The sequence below is a fragment of the Numida meleagris genome, chromosome 1 (assembly GCF_002078875.1).
Source record: "Numida meleagris isolate 19003 breed g44 Domestic line chromosome 1, NumMel1.0, whole genome shotgun sequence".
Classification (NCBI taxonomy): Eukaryota; Metazoa; Chordata; class Aves; order Galliformes; family Numididae; genus Numida; species Numida meleagris.
This window is the reverse complement of record NC_034409.1, coordinates 78,270,762-78,285,735: the sequence shown is the minus strand read 5'-3', so window position 1 is coordinate 78,285,735 and position 14,974 is coordinate 78,270,762. Positions and strand designations below refer to the sequence as shown.

At 45.7% G+C, this 14,974-nt stretch overlaps 1 long non-coding RNA gene across 1 annotated transcript; it reads right to left on the bottom strand.

The window, feature by feature from the left end:
• Window positions 5,647-11,557, bottom strand: LOC110399312. Its single transcript, XR_002439103.1, has 2 exons — window positions 11,479-11,557; window positions 5,647-8,354 (listed from the first exon to the last, which is right to left on the bottom strand). It is a non-coding gene; the product is annotated as an uncharacterized LOC110399312 (long non-coding RNA).

The following is a 14,974-nucleotide window of genomic DNA, read 5'->3' as shown; positions in this document are numbered from 1 at the left end:
AGAAGAAGCTGCTGTCCATGACCAGACAGACCTCCACGTGTATCATGTCTTTTGGGTTAGGAGGACACACCAGCAGGAGCCCCTGAAAGCCTAGGGGCTTGTGCCCACCCTAGTCTTCCTGTGCAGAGAGAAGAGGGTAACTCAGGAGGGCCTGGCAAGGCTGGCCCAGGGTCACTGCTGTCCTGAGGTACTGCTGTAGCGCTTGTACTGCGGTGGTGTTCTGAGGGACAACAACACTTGTATTTCTGGTCAGACTGCCCCTGGTGCTGCTTCCTATTCCCCAGCCCTGTGTTGTTCCCCATGCAGGCAGTCTGGATTGCTCACTAGCCTCCTTGGTTGCCCAACAGCCCCACCACCTCCCCACAGGGACTTCGGAGGACATAGGCCTCCTCCGCACAAAAGGGCAGGGTGCTGGGTTGCCATTGTCCAGCTGTCTGACACCAATCCTGACGCTCACAGCAAGACCGGAGAGGAAATTAGATGAACTTCCCCTTTCCTCCTTCTTCCCCTGAGCTTTTATTGCTGAGCATGATACATGGCGTGGTCATACGGTAAGCAATATCCCTTTGGCCTGTTGTGGTCAGCTGTCCCAGCTGTCTCCCCTCCCTCCCACCCACTCATCCCCAGTCTAATGGCCATTGCGGAGACGGGAGGGAGAGGAAGCCTTTGCACTGTGCAAGCCTGGCTCAGCAGAGGCCAAAACACTAGTATTATTGGTACTGTTTTAGCCACAACTGGAAAGCACAGTGCCATCGTGCTGTTGTGAAGAATGTTAACTCCATAACTTCATCCCAAACAGACCCAGTATGTACACTGAGCATGTCTGGTCTCTTTTACACATGTATCGTAGAATCATAGAATTGCTTAGGTTGGAAGGGACCTTAAAGATCATTGAACTCCAGGTCCTCTGCTGTGGGCAGTGTTGCCACCCACCAGATCAGGCCGCCCTGGGCCCCATCCAACCTGGCCTTGAACACCTCCAGGGAAATGCATTTGCAATTGCTTAATCTTTGAGGTTTTTTTTGCTCATTTTGTGCCTCTGTTTGCACCTCGATTACATCCATTTCTCAAATGATGTCATGTCAGCTCAGTCATAAATATAATGAACAATTCTCTGATGTCTGCAACAACCTCAGGAGAGCTCCCACCCAGAGATGTACATTTCCCTCATGCACCATATATAATGGCCCATTTACAAGTATTCCTGTTAATAGGCCATCATATATATTTGTGCACATACACACCCATTTGTTCCTACCACAAATACAGCATAAACATGAATCTGAACTTCTGCACTAGCAAGATACTTAGCAACCTAGAATCTTCACACAAACCAGCCTGACTGCAGGAGTGAACAGCACTTGCCATGAAAAGCATGTTAGCTTCCTTCTTGCTTGCCATTCAGACACTGCGGCAGCCTGAGAGTCACATCAGGTCAAGAAACGTAGAAGTCAGAACTAGCTGCAGCTGCCTGGAGCAGCTCTGCAAGAGTCTTTGTTCTGCTGTGATGCTGCTTTAGTAGGCGATCACAACTGGCTTAGGGCAGCATGTTCAGTCTCTGGGAAATCCACTGTTAGAGCAGACACTGGGCTTTATCCGGCTCCTGGGCACCTCAGGCAGAATTGAGACTTTGTGTTGGTGTGTAGAAGATAACCAATTCACATCGGAGGTTCATGAATATTCAGCTCGTGCTTAGAGCTGAGGAGAACAATCCCTAAAACAAAGAGGCAAATTCTTTTACCATTCACATGAGGAAAGGCATGTGAAGCCTATAGCTTCCAGTAGCCTGTGATCCCTGTCTGTCCCGGCAGGATCAATTAATGACCAAGACTGAGCATGCATTGCTTGTGAAAAATGCAGTCAGTGAGGGCCTGGAGTTAATGTTTCCGGAAGAAGGAGGGTTTGAAGGTGAGTTCAAGAGCTCAAGGACCCATCAGTCTGTTGGGGTTTTGTCCCTTTTCTGCAGTTGTGCATGTCCTGGGAAGCTGTGGCAGGGAAATCTGTCAGCAATGTGGATGTGGCTTTTTCTGCAGAACTGCTGTAGCTCTTCTGTGCAATGAAAAACTGATGAAGATGAAGAGGTTTGCTATGGGCATGCTGTTACTAAAGCTGGACATGGCCTCTTCCTCCTCTTTCCTTGCACAGCGCACTTTTTAGGGCTGAGACACGCTGCTGAGGTACTGGTGCTAATAATCTACTAAAAATAACCACTTTGTATTGTCTCTCTGTGTTGAATGATGCTGCAAGTGCTACAAACACCAAATTTCTTCACCATGACCAGGTGATGTGCAGGACTTTGCTATGCCACAGTACGCTGGATGCATATATACAGTCTAGTATACATACTTCTCCATACAAAGCACTTCCTGATGTTTTTTTTGTTGTTGTTAGGTTTGTTTTTTTTGCAACAGTTTCCCAAATGAAGCAAGCTATCCTGCTAAAAGTGCTCTTTTGTGGCATAACTGTGTGTACCTACGCACGAATTGTTACTGCTCTTACAAAGCACTGTCTTTCCAGCTCCCTTAAGAAGTGATTACAGAGGTAACACTTTTAATCCCAGCCTTGTTTTCCTTGCCTTCACACTCCTGGAAAGCCACCAGGCTCCTGTAGCTTTGCTTTTCCGTGTTGCTCGACCGAAGCAGCAGAACAAGTTGGGTGACCAAGGTGGGTGACAGCCACGTGACTGATGCCACCCCACTGCACAAGGCGAATAGCCTGGGCTGCAGCTGGGTGAAGCAAGACTGCTTGCACCAAACAATGGCAGCACTGCCTCTCTGGGTCTCTGGTCTGGTCCCCAAACTCCACAACCCTTAGTTCCCTCCTTACTCTGTCCTCTCCCTCCATTATCACTCGTCTTCATTTTCCAGGAGAGGCGTTGTTCAAGCTATCCATCTGCTGAGGAAGAAGAATTGGGATGAAGGGCAGATGTGGTTCATGGGCAGCAGAACCTGGCACACATGACCACAGGCCGGTTTTGCCCAGAGTGTTGATGGAGAGGGCTGTCACAGTTATGGTGTTGGCATGGCAAAGGTGGGTGGGAGGAGGCAGAGGACATGGAAAAGGCACTTGAAGTGGCTGCTTCCCTTTGTCTTTCCCCCCTCCTCTCATTTTTTCTGGTGCCTGTGGAATTTACTATCTGCTCCTGCAAGGGGCTGTTGTACTGGAAGCTGGAGTGCCTGCCAGCTGGGTGCTGGACCTCGCCTCCTTTGGCCAGCTAGCCTGACCTTCAGCAACCTCACAGGGCTTAATAAGCAACAACAAGCTTTGTCCCAGCAACACATTTGGGCAGACCGATTATCTGTTTTACAAGCAGGGATCGATTGAGTCCAAGTCTCTGTGGTGGAGCTGAGTGATGAATACAGCCCCAGATTTCTCATACATTACTTCGAGGTTGCTAACGAACCTCTTTCCTTTCTCTTCGGGCTTAGCTGGATACTTGCCAGCTTGGAGAGAATAAAAGCATTAACTCTTCCTGTTTGAAAAGGCAGACAATAGGTTAAGCTGAGGAGGATGGGAGTAACTCCAGCTGAAGAGAGCCAGGAAAAATCCTGCCTCAGCAGCTGTCATCTGGGTATTGCTTTTCAGGTAACACATATAAAAGACCTTATGAGCATCAACATTATCTGCCTCTCACCTCAGGGCTACAGTGTGTGGTGAAGGGGGGTAGCCCTTGAAGCCTGCAACTGGAAAGCCACGTTTCTGAAGCAGCTCTGCTAATGATGGTTTTATAATGAAGCAAGCACAAGGGGTAGGTTCATGCCCCATACCCCCTTGTCAGATCATCTTGTTCCCCCCTGGAGGCAAGGTCATGCATGGGATGGGACTAAGCAGCACCAGCAAACTCTTCCTAAACACTGGGCCTTTTTCCCATTAACTGTTCACTGCTAGGAGGGACTTGAAATCAAAGATAAAGGCAGCACCAGGAGTCTGTCTCCTCCTAGCCCTACAGCATGGTCAGGGAGGCAGACAGCAGGAAGGGGAACAACTTTTTATGCCATCTAACAATGACAGGAGAAGGGGGAATGGCTTTAAACTAAAAGAGGAGAAATTTAGGCTAGATGTTAGGAAAAAATTCTTTTACTCAGAGGGTGGTGAGACACTGGCACGGGCTGCCTGGAGAAGCTGTGGATGCCCAATCCCTGGAGGGGTTCAAGACCAGATTTAATGAGGCCCTGGGAAGCCTAATCTGGTAGGAGGCAGCCCTGCTCATGGGTGAGCTTTAAGGTCCCTTCCAACACAAGCCGTTCTATGATTCTATGTCAAGATATGAATTTCATGCCCACTAGCTCCAAAGGAGAGGGATACGTACCTGGGGACATGTCAGGCTGACCAGGAGTCCTCCAAGGCCATGGTAGGTGCCAACACAGCCTTCTGAAGCAAGGTGCAGCTATCCCTTTCCCCAAGCATGCAGCAGCCTGGGGGCCCAGCAGCACACCACTCCCTGGCTCTAGACATGCACAGAGCCCCTGGGCTGCAGCACATAGCTATAGGGCTGTTAGCTCCTTCCTCACATTCCTGAGAGAGGGGGGAAGACAAATGTGCAGCAGCAGCCACACTCCTGTGCAGCTGGGACCCAGGAATGGCCACCTCACTGTGTCTCTTGGCACTTGGTATGGGTCTGCCCTATTCCTGGGTGCAAGAGTGTCAGAGGCCAAGTTGATACCCGTGAGATCCAGCTGTCTTAAAGCTGCTTCCTTGCATGTGGTTTCTCAAGCTTGGTGCCTGAGGCAGGGATATACAAGCTGCAAACTTGTTGAATTTGCCTTTTTTATTCTCTAGAATTCATAAAACATGAGACTTGCTCTTTAGTAATCTCCATTACTGCTGTTCTGATGTCCTCTGAGTAGGATTTGCAATAGGATAGCCCATGGGCTAAGTGTTTCTTGGATCTATTTCAGCTTGCTTTCCCCATAGCTCTGCCACGGCTTCTCTGGTTACCACCTGTAGATGTACTGAAACCCAAATCAGTAACAAACACCATGCCTTCTGCTGCTGGTGCCTGTGGGATGAGTGCTGCCTGCAAAGGCTCCTCTACCCCAGCCTCCACAGGAGCCCTGCATGGCTCAGTCCTAGGACCTGCAACTCAATACATTTGGTGCAAGCTCTTTGGTAAATCAAGCCGAGTATCCCGAGGTTCTAATTCTCCTACATTATTAACGTCTGGTTCAGGAATTAATGTGGGTCAGGCTCTGCTTATGGACCTGTGCACTCATTTCAAATATAAGTTTATCCAAAACTTGGATGTGGCTAAAAGCAGGATTTTGACTTAGAAAAGAAAAAAAAGACTATGTATGAAATTATGGCCTGGGGACAAGCATCCCCATAGGCCAGAGGGTCACATGTTGCGGTCTTGTTTCTGTTCCCTCACCATGGAAATTGTTCACTTAGGGCCAAGGAGAATTTAATGCTGGTGTCAGGATTCAGCCTAAGTTTGCATTATCTCAGATCAAAGACTCAGAGAAGGGAGAAAAATTCTGCAGGAAAGAAGCAAGCCAGACAGTGGGCTCAGAAAGCATGCCTTCTGAGGAGCGTGTTAGCTAGTGTGAGCTAACTCATGGGTGTCCAACCTTTTGGCTTGCCTGGGCCACATTGAGTGAAGAGGAATTGCCTTGGGCTGTGCCTAAAATATATTATGCAGTTAGTATATAAGTAACAAAACTTATTTTATTTTTAAACATTTTTTTTTTTATAGATGGTCACAGACCATAAAGGCATCTGTGCTTTCTTACAGCGGACTCAAGGAGCGGTGCTAGAATCTAGCAGGCTTGTGGTATGCTGCTGCCTGTGTTGGCAACATGGACAAAATGTATTTCCAAAACTCAGATGCAGGGCAGGCTCCTCCTTTGAAAGAGCAGTAAACAGATCTCCATTCCTCCTTCACCCAAATAATTCCATTTTTCTCACTCTTCTCATAGACGGTTGTGCCCTTTTATCACCCTGTCTGTTCTCTGTTGCCTGGGAGAAGCAAAAAGGCAGCATGACAGATCCATCCTTCTTAGGGTGGATGCTCTCCCCAGAGAGAGCTCAGCACGTCCATGAAATCCAACACCTCAGAGAACCACCCACCTAGCTCATGCAAAAACCCATTTCTTGTCAGATCATATAAAACAGTCTGTTGTGCAACATTCAGAACATCAAATAGCCCCTTGTTTATGGTATAAACACTTGCAACAATAAACCTCCTTTTTGAACTTGCTTGGCCAATACAGATTAGAAGGTGTGTTCCTATTAATCAACACCTGAATTTGTTGTTTAAGCATTCAGTTCTTTTGTTTGATGGGCACTGGTCTCGTGACTTCCAGCAGGAATAGCTGATGAGGTTTGCAAAACCTTCTGTTTCCTCTGCTGTGGCTCTCTAGAAGGAGAGATACCGCTCCAGTTTAGTAATGCTGGTGTCTTGCTCAACACACTCAGCTTGCATGAGGAAGCCAATGAAACAGCTGTGTTTTCAGCTTGCAAATACAACTAGGAAACGTTGCCCCAGAAATGAAGAAAGAGGAAAAGGATATTTCCTTGAGCTGTGAAGCAAGATTTAAAAATATCTGTAAAATTCGAGAGGGATGGAAGGGATGTTTCTCCAATAGGTTCAGCTGTGAAGGTCAGCAGTAGAACGTCAGCTGCTTGCAGGCAGTCCCTCCATGCAAGTCCTTTTGCCCGCAGCAAAAACACTGCATCAGGCCCCAGAAGACACCCATATGTCTTAGCTCTGAGCTGGACACCTTGGCCAAGGGCAGCTCCCCATTGCTCACATGAAGTCCACCCACCGGTGTCAGGTCCTGGCCAGATGCAACACCTGAGTCACCCTGGGAACGGCTGGATCTCAAGTGCACTGGGACAGGCAACAGCCATCACAGCTGATCCCACTCATTATGCCTTCTCCATTACCCTGGAGGTTACCCCAGCCTCCCTTTATTTCAGCTAGAGAACAGTAAACTACCTCCATTTCTTCCCCAGTCTTCTCTGTCTCGTCTTCATTGCCGGTGACTTCCTGAGGGCAAGGAAATACTTTCCTTTACGTGTTTGTACAATGCCTAGAGAATGATTTGCATGCTTTTATGGGCGGTCTGTGCCCTTGCCTGGAGATGCATGAAAAGAGGATTGAATGGGCGTGACACGTGTTAGCTCTCCAGAACATACCTTGGGGTGAGATTGGCAATGCCCTTGGAGAGGTTTGTTTGCACACAGTAAGGCTAATAAGCTGAGAAGAATGAAGTCAGGACTAGCGTTGTTTGTTATTCCTGTCTTCTTACTCACATGGGTATCAGTAACAGAGGAAGCTCTCATTCTTTGTATAGGAACTGGAAGCAAGGCAAAGTTTTCTTATCTGCACGTTGGGATAGCTGAGAGAAAACTTGGTTGTAAGCTGTTTTCATTGCTTGCTCTTTGCACAATCTATATAATTTTTAATTTCAGCAGAGTCACATTCTTAAAATTTCCAATATAAATATTCCAGAAGAGCTACCCTAGCAAACATTCCTTGTGGGATTACTGCTTTTACTGTTACCCAGGAGTTCTCTTGCTTTAGCTGATCTTGATAAATGAAACAAAAATGGCAAGAGATTGGCAAAAAGGCTTATAAGTGGATTCAATGGCATTTGCACGAACGTTTTTGCCATTATGGAAATTTCAACTTATCTGCCAAAACAAACAATAAAAAAAGGGTTCCTTAACGATATTGCTGTGCTGGCACAAAGAAAGACTTTTAATGACCTGACTTGCAATGAATTTTTGCAGGTATTTGCTAAACTCACTAAGTACTTTCATTGTAACTACAGGCCAGGCTTGGAACATCCAGCCCTCCTCCTGGACACACAGAATGGGATCTGAACTCTGACACTGAGCCATCAAGCCAAAATAAACTCCTCAGTCTCAAAACTGGGAAAAGTTGAGCTCTGGAAATGCTGGGTCTGGTGGTTTTTTGCTTTTATCTGCAAGAGAGGAGTCTGCTGGGTTTAAGCGTTAGAGCTGAACATCTTGAGGCTTAAGGGTGGATCTCAATTACACAGCTCAGGTCTATCCCAAACCATAATGGGCTCTCTGCATTGTTTCTTGAGGACATGCCCATGCAGACAATAGCTATGTGCTGGCAAGCTGAGGTCTTAACCTATCTAAACACTATATAATTGAAAAAAATATAAGCAAAACCACATGGGGGTATAGGAAGCTGGGCTGCTGGTAAGGCATGTACTTGGCACACACCTGTGTACAGGGCAGTGTCATTCAAGGAACAAAGAACATTCTCCTGGGACTTTCTCCTCAGCGCTGCTCCCCAGACTACAGACTCCCCTGTAACTGCATCTTGGATAGATAGATGTGCACACCGCAGCCTGAGGGAATGCCATTTTTTCAGCAGCCTGTAAGAAGGAACAAAGAGAGCCCAGGATCACAACCAGAGCAGAGCTCAGCAATAGACTCCTTGCTCCATTAGGGAAAAATCCCAAAGTACAAGTCAGCGAATTTACCACAATTTCAACTGTTTCAAAACCGATGTTGTTGTTCTCGTAAAAGTATGTGTTGAACAAATCTAAAGCTGCATTTCCCCAATGCAGCTGCTCCCAGAAAGACATTAAAAGGAACTATTAGTACCCTAGTGAATAGCAGGCTTTTGGGTTACCCTGGACATGAGAACCAAAGCAGAAATAGGGCAGATCCTAGCTCTGCCAAGAGTTTTCCAAGAAGCTTGAGCAAGACAAGTTGTGGTGAAATTCACTGCCCCTAACTTTGTTTCATCCCAATGTTCAGTGTTCTGGGTCAAGTTTAGTGGAGAAACCACACAGGGACTTCCATGTGATGCATCTCACCCTAGGTTCAGGAGCTGGTGCTGGGAGAACCATTTCCTCTTTGGAGAGGCCTCTTCCTCTGCAGGGAGCGTAGAAACAATATAAAACCAACCTTTGTTTCTCGGTGCTGTTGTCAGCTGCCAGCTTGTGCTTGAAAGTTTTGCTAATTTCATTAAACCTAGTGCCACTTTTTCCTAAGCTGGGTGTCATCCCCCAGCCAGAGCCTTTGACCAACTCTTATCTTGAGCAGACAGAAGCCCTAAAGCATGACAGCCACACGATAACCTGCCTGGTGCAACAGATTCAGTTAGCAGCCATCCCAAGATTATTTAAAAAATGAAGCAAACTGGTAGATGCACGCATTTGTTGAAAAGGCTGGAAAAATCCCAGAGCTAGTACTTGTCTTTGCAGGCACCAGAAATCCCGTGTAATGCCAATGAAGGATAAGGGACTAGGCTGAACTCTCTGCAATAAAGACTGAACATATTTCCATCGTGCAGAGGAGCCATTCTCAAGATCTTGATGACTTCTAAGCGTGCTTTTTAGGCTTGTTTGCTTACATTCTGAACACACACATTTAAAAAATGACTTTTTTGTAAAAGGCAGCAACCGTGCCAACTATGTCTGTCATCTGAGTTCTCTCCCTCTCTCTCTCTTCAGTTCTCTTCTTGTAATTAATTTCCTGACTTTTTTTTTTCTGCTAGGTGAAATTACAGAGTGTTGAAAAGCAGCTCTTTTCTCCTGCCCCAGAACGAGTGAAGTGATTAGTGCAAACAGGTACATTTCAGAGTAGTGTTACAAAGAGGACTCAGAAGCTTAAAACAGAAGTCTACAGTTGGTCAGCGATTTGCTTGCTTGTGTCTATGTGACTTGCTCTGGGAATACAAGATATCTTTGGGCTATAGTCCATTTACATAGAACAATTTTGCTGCTGAGTGTGCTTTTCTTACTAAGGGCAACTGCTCATCTCAGAGCTATAATGATCCCGATGTACTCCTGAGATGAACTGCAACCCACTGTTCTGGCAGGCTGCTTGTCTTGTTTCCCTGCCGCAAGAGCTGGAATGAACCGTGTTTGCTGGCGAAGCTTCTTTCTGCTGGCTTTCCACTTTAGGCAGCGGAGGATTTTATGAAGCTATCTTGATTGTTTCAGAACGTTTATAAAATCCTCTTTTTTCTGCCCAGTAGTTACCTTGTACTGAAATAGTCTCATATATAAACACTGACCATCTGTATGCACTTCATGTTTCCCAGGGCACGAGGCACCAAACTCACAATATAAACCCAGTTTAGGGGAATCACTGTGGGACTGCACAGCCCGGCCATTGGCTCGTTTGGGACCTGTATAGGATCTCTACTTGATTCGCCGCAAATCTGGGGGTTCTTGGTTCCCAGGCTGTGTAGCTTTGTGTCAAAACCTTCACAGGGAGTGATTATCCCAAAGGTGAACCGGCTCAATGTCTAACTCCCTTTCAGAGCACAGCACTTCCAACCTTTTCACTATACTCCTGAGGCTATGTGGAAGAACTGGGGGGAAAAAAGTCAGTGCCATTTCTAAACAATAACTAGCTCATTCCCAACCAACGACTGGCTCATTCCAAAGCTCAAGCACTCCTCTGCTAGTTCAGTAAATAACCAACTGAAAGTGCACCTGGTGGAAGATGTGGAGTGGACCTGAGCCTTAAGAGGATGGTCCTAATCCATAACCTATTACTGTGCACACCAACTTCCAAGAGAGCCCACGCAGTGAGGTAAGGCTGCAGTATGCTCCCTGCCTCCTTGTATAAAGTGCCTGATTTAATGAGAATCAAGTCTCTGATTCAGCAAAGCACTTAAGTGATTTGATGAACCAGGGCCAGACTGAACATCTTGTGCAGAACTCAGTTGTCTAGTGAAAAATATCAAATATTTTATTGATGGATGCAGACTTAAATGAAATTTAAAGACGTCGCTATTTAGAGCTGTAGGTGCCCAAACTCATATTGTTCATTTTTTATTGTATTAAAGTAATCATCTCTACGGGAACAGAACCAGCCACCTCCAGAAAATCCATCCTTGTCATGCTCGGAAGAATATTCTCAGTCCTCCCCAAGTGCCCTGGCAATTAGATGGTTTATGCAGGAAGCCTAAAAACTTAGCACACTCAGGCTATTCTGGATCAACAAGTTGCAGACTTATCCTCTCTTTTACTATTGAGAACACCCAGCTTTAGTAGCCCTATTGGCTGCATAAGGTGTGGTGGAGTGAGGCACGGCCTCGTATAGGTGAGATCAGATACCATAGGGTCACCATCAGGACAGTGAACTCCATCAGAGGACTGCCAGACAGATCCTGGGATCCTGATGTCACCCTTTCTTGGCATTCGGTGAACAAGCAAGGTGTTGAACTCTCTATGGACCCTGGTCTCCAGAGGTATCTCCCCCTTTTTATATGACCCCAACCACTCATTCCCACAATCTCTGGGATCACACCAGCTATGTTATGCCCAGGATTTCACAGAACTCAAGGCCATGCATTTTATTCTTGATCAGATTTGAATTAGTGCTCATGAACTGGGAACACAAAATACAGGGTAGGAATTACTGGGAAAAACCTTTCTGCTCTTGGTGGACAAAACAGACTGGGTAGAATGACTCTGACAGGGTGCAGAATGATGAAGGTGAAACTTGGTCTACTAAAGCTTGTTCCTTCTTACTCACCAGGCAGCATTTCACCTGAAATGATGAATACGGTAGAAGGTCATAACTTGAAGACTGCAGCACCACGCATGCAGACAGGTGGAATGGGCCGAGGCTGGACTTCTGCAAATCCTGACTTTGTGGTGTTCCTCTCTGAAAACATCTTACTTTTCTAATGCAATTCTTTAATGAGAAGTTATCAAAAAGAAATATTTTTTTTTTTTTTTGAAAAAAGAGCACACTAAGACATTTTTTGGCTCAATTCTATGCTCTTTAAAATATTCCCGTATAGCCACTAAAGCTCAAAAGAAGCAGTGAGTTACGTGGTACTTGGTTTATCTGCTTTGGAATGGTGAAGTGCGCACACAACCAGATATAGATATAAAGTGGACAGATATAAAGTGTGGTTCCAGGGAGTCTGGGCATTTCAAAGCTGTTTTATCTCCCAGATTACTAACTGGCAGAGGAGGGCAAATTAAAAACAGTGTCTATAACTAAAAATGAAACGATAGATTATGGGCTTTAAAAAAAAAAAAAGCATCACAAACTCATATTACAGCTTTAATCGGCTCTAGAACTCCTATAGCAGGAGTTTAAAACCCTTACTGTGTTTTGATCAGTGGATTCCTAAACATTTGTTTATCTGAAGAACTGCAAATACTTGAACAGCGTATTTGAATTCATTGGCAGTGACTTTGCTGTTCTTGCTCTCACAGCATGCCCCTACAAGTGGTCTTCTGGGCCTTCGAACTAGCAGGAAAAGTCCTTCATGAAGCAGTAGAGTGGAACCCAACTCTCCTAAATTCCGCATTGCCTCTACCTCCTCTTCAGTAAAGCAGAAAGCAAAATAAAAACATGAAAACACAACAGTTTCAACTTACTGTTGAGAAAAGCTGAGCAGCTGAATTTCCCACCTACAGCAGGACCAAGCACCGAGGAATTTTTTAGGAATTTTGTACAAGCATAACACTGAGCCACTCAAAATGAGTGGAATGCTTGATATTTCTGCCCTTCGCCTCTGCAACCCACACAGCCACAGCTCTGAATGAAGGTAGGACCATTCATGTCTAACGGCAAAGGATGGAGACCTAGTGTTCAAAGGGCCTTTAAGGACACTTTGTCATGCTTTTGCAAACAGCATTTGAATGACCTAGTTGAAAGGCTTCTGAAAAATGCAAAACACTCTCAGAAATGCAAAATGTTGCATCCATCATCAGAGAGAGGAAAGAAAGCACATGAAGAACCTTAGCCAAGCCTGACTGCCTGTAGGGGATCTTGATCTTTGCTCAAGCCACAGTCATATTTAATGGAGTCCAGCCTTATCTCTCAAAGCCATCTCATTAAAGGCAGGGGACAAGCCAGCAGGCAGTGAGAGACCTGTAATTACAGCCAGTAGATTGACAGAAATAGTTACATACAGTCACCTGGAGTACTCTGTGTCCCTTGGTAAGTGAACCACCCTTCAGAAGGCATGAGTCTCCTTTTGACTGCCTTCTAAATGGCATTTATATAGAGACCTCATGGAGGAACACAGCTCGCTTTACCTGCACTGCTGCTGGTTTTATTGCCTGCTTTAGCGTGCTGAGTAACTCCATCCTCTGGTGACTGTAGTGATAAGGCATGCATGGATGAGGAAAAATAGCTTGTTTGGGTCCAGCTCTGTTCCTTTTTCTTTAATTCTGAATAAGTGGGAGCTTTGGCAGTTGGACTTGGCGACCTTGGAGGTTCATCTTCCAATCTAGATAATTCTATGATCCTTCTCTGGTGCAAAGGACATTGTACTGTCCACAAGAAACTGCCTCAAAGTGTGTGTATTAGTCGCTGCTGAAGCAGCAGCTGTGGTTTTCAAAGAGAAGGCCAAAGCATGGCTCTTGTTGCAACTCATCCAAAATGGTAGTGGGCACAGAAGATCTCACAGAAAGAAAAACTAAGAGGGAACTGATATTCTTTCCTGTTCCGGGTGGTATCCATTACTGGCATCTACTATTCTAACTTTCCCAACAAATGCAGCCCTAACCTGTAGCAGTTGAAAAGAGATAAAGATTTGCTTTTCTATGTCAAGCTAGATGCAGACTGCAAACAGAAGCAGCAGTATACCTGAGCAGAAGCTGTTGTTTCTAACAGCAAGAGCAGAGGGCTGTCAAAGCCTTGAATAGGCGGAATATTAGGAAACATTTTTTCTCAGCAGGAGTGCTAATGCACTGGCACAGGCTGCCCAGGGAGATGGTGGGGTTACTGTCCCTGGAGGTGTTAAAGAAATGTGTGGATGTGGCACTGATGGACACAGCTTAGTGGGCATGGTGGGGATGGGTTGACGGTTGGAGTAGATGATCTTAAAGGTCTTTTCCAACCTTAATGATTCTACGATTCTATGAACGCTTACCTGGCATTTATTCAAGCTTTTCCACCTCCCTGTCTTCCATCTCAGTGACGCTGTCTTCCCAACCCTAAAATCGCCATAATAAAACTCCCTGCTGTAGAACGTCCTCAGGTTTTCAAACTGAAAAATGCTACAGAAGGGCCATGTGATGTGCATGTTATAAAAGCAGCAGTTGGCACCCACATATTGCCCTGCACTACCTACACAAGGCCCACCCTTCTCCTTTCATTGCACCCAGTGCTCCCTACCCCTGGAATTCAACAGCTTTGCAGCAGCCCACAACTAGCTCCACAAACAACAAACAGTCAGGAGGGAAAAACATCCTCTTCCTTCACATCATCAAAATGGATTTGTGATTACTCCCGGGATGAGCTGAGAGGGACACACAAGCCAAAGAGCAGGAATTTTCAGGCATTAAAAACCGACTTGGACCTAATCCACTGGCAGGAGTGAAGTGCCCTGTATGTTATCTCTGCTTCTCCCAGTCACCATGCCAAGGTATCAGAAAGAGTTTGTAATTCCTGTAGATACTGAAAACAGAGCTCTCTTGGTTTTTCGTAAGCTAATCTCTCCGATACCTATTAAGGGAGGAGAACACACATACTCTACACTCTGTTCCTGGTTTTACGTAATACTATTTCCTTTGATCTGTATGGATTTGCCCTCTTTTTATGTCACTGCCAGCAAGGGAACTCAGCCTCGTTTTTCTCCTGGAAGAGACTTTAAAGCATCAGTTGATCCCTCTGGTTTTTCATCAGGAAGAAACAGCAACGCATCAACTGTCCCAATGCAGAGGATAGATCACATTCATAGTATTCCAGATTAGCTGTACTGTTTAGATCACAACTGTTACACATCAAGGGGCAGAATCACTTGGAAGTTGTCTGGAGGTCTTCTTTCAATGTTCTGCTGATGATGCTTCACAGCCACACTGAAAGAAACTGAAGTTTGATATGGTGAATTGCTGTTAAGGAGTGAAGATAAAACAAATAAGTGATTTCAGCCTCTGAGATTTCTACCCTGTTCCTAATGCCTACAAAGTTCTCTTCTCCCCACCTACTGCCAAGAGCGGGCACTTTCAAGAGAAAGAAAACTCCAGAGGTGAGTAACAGGAGTGAAATGACAGCTCTGCCTTTG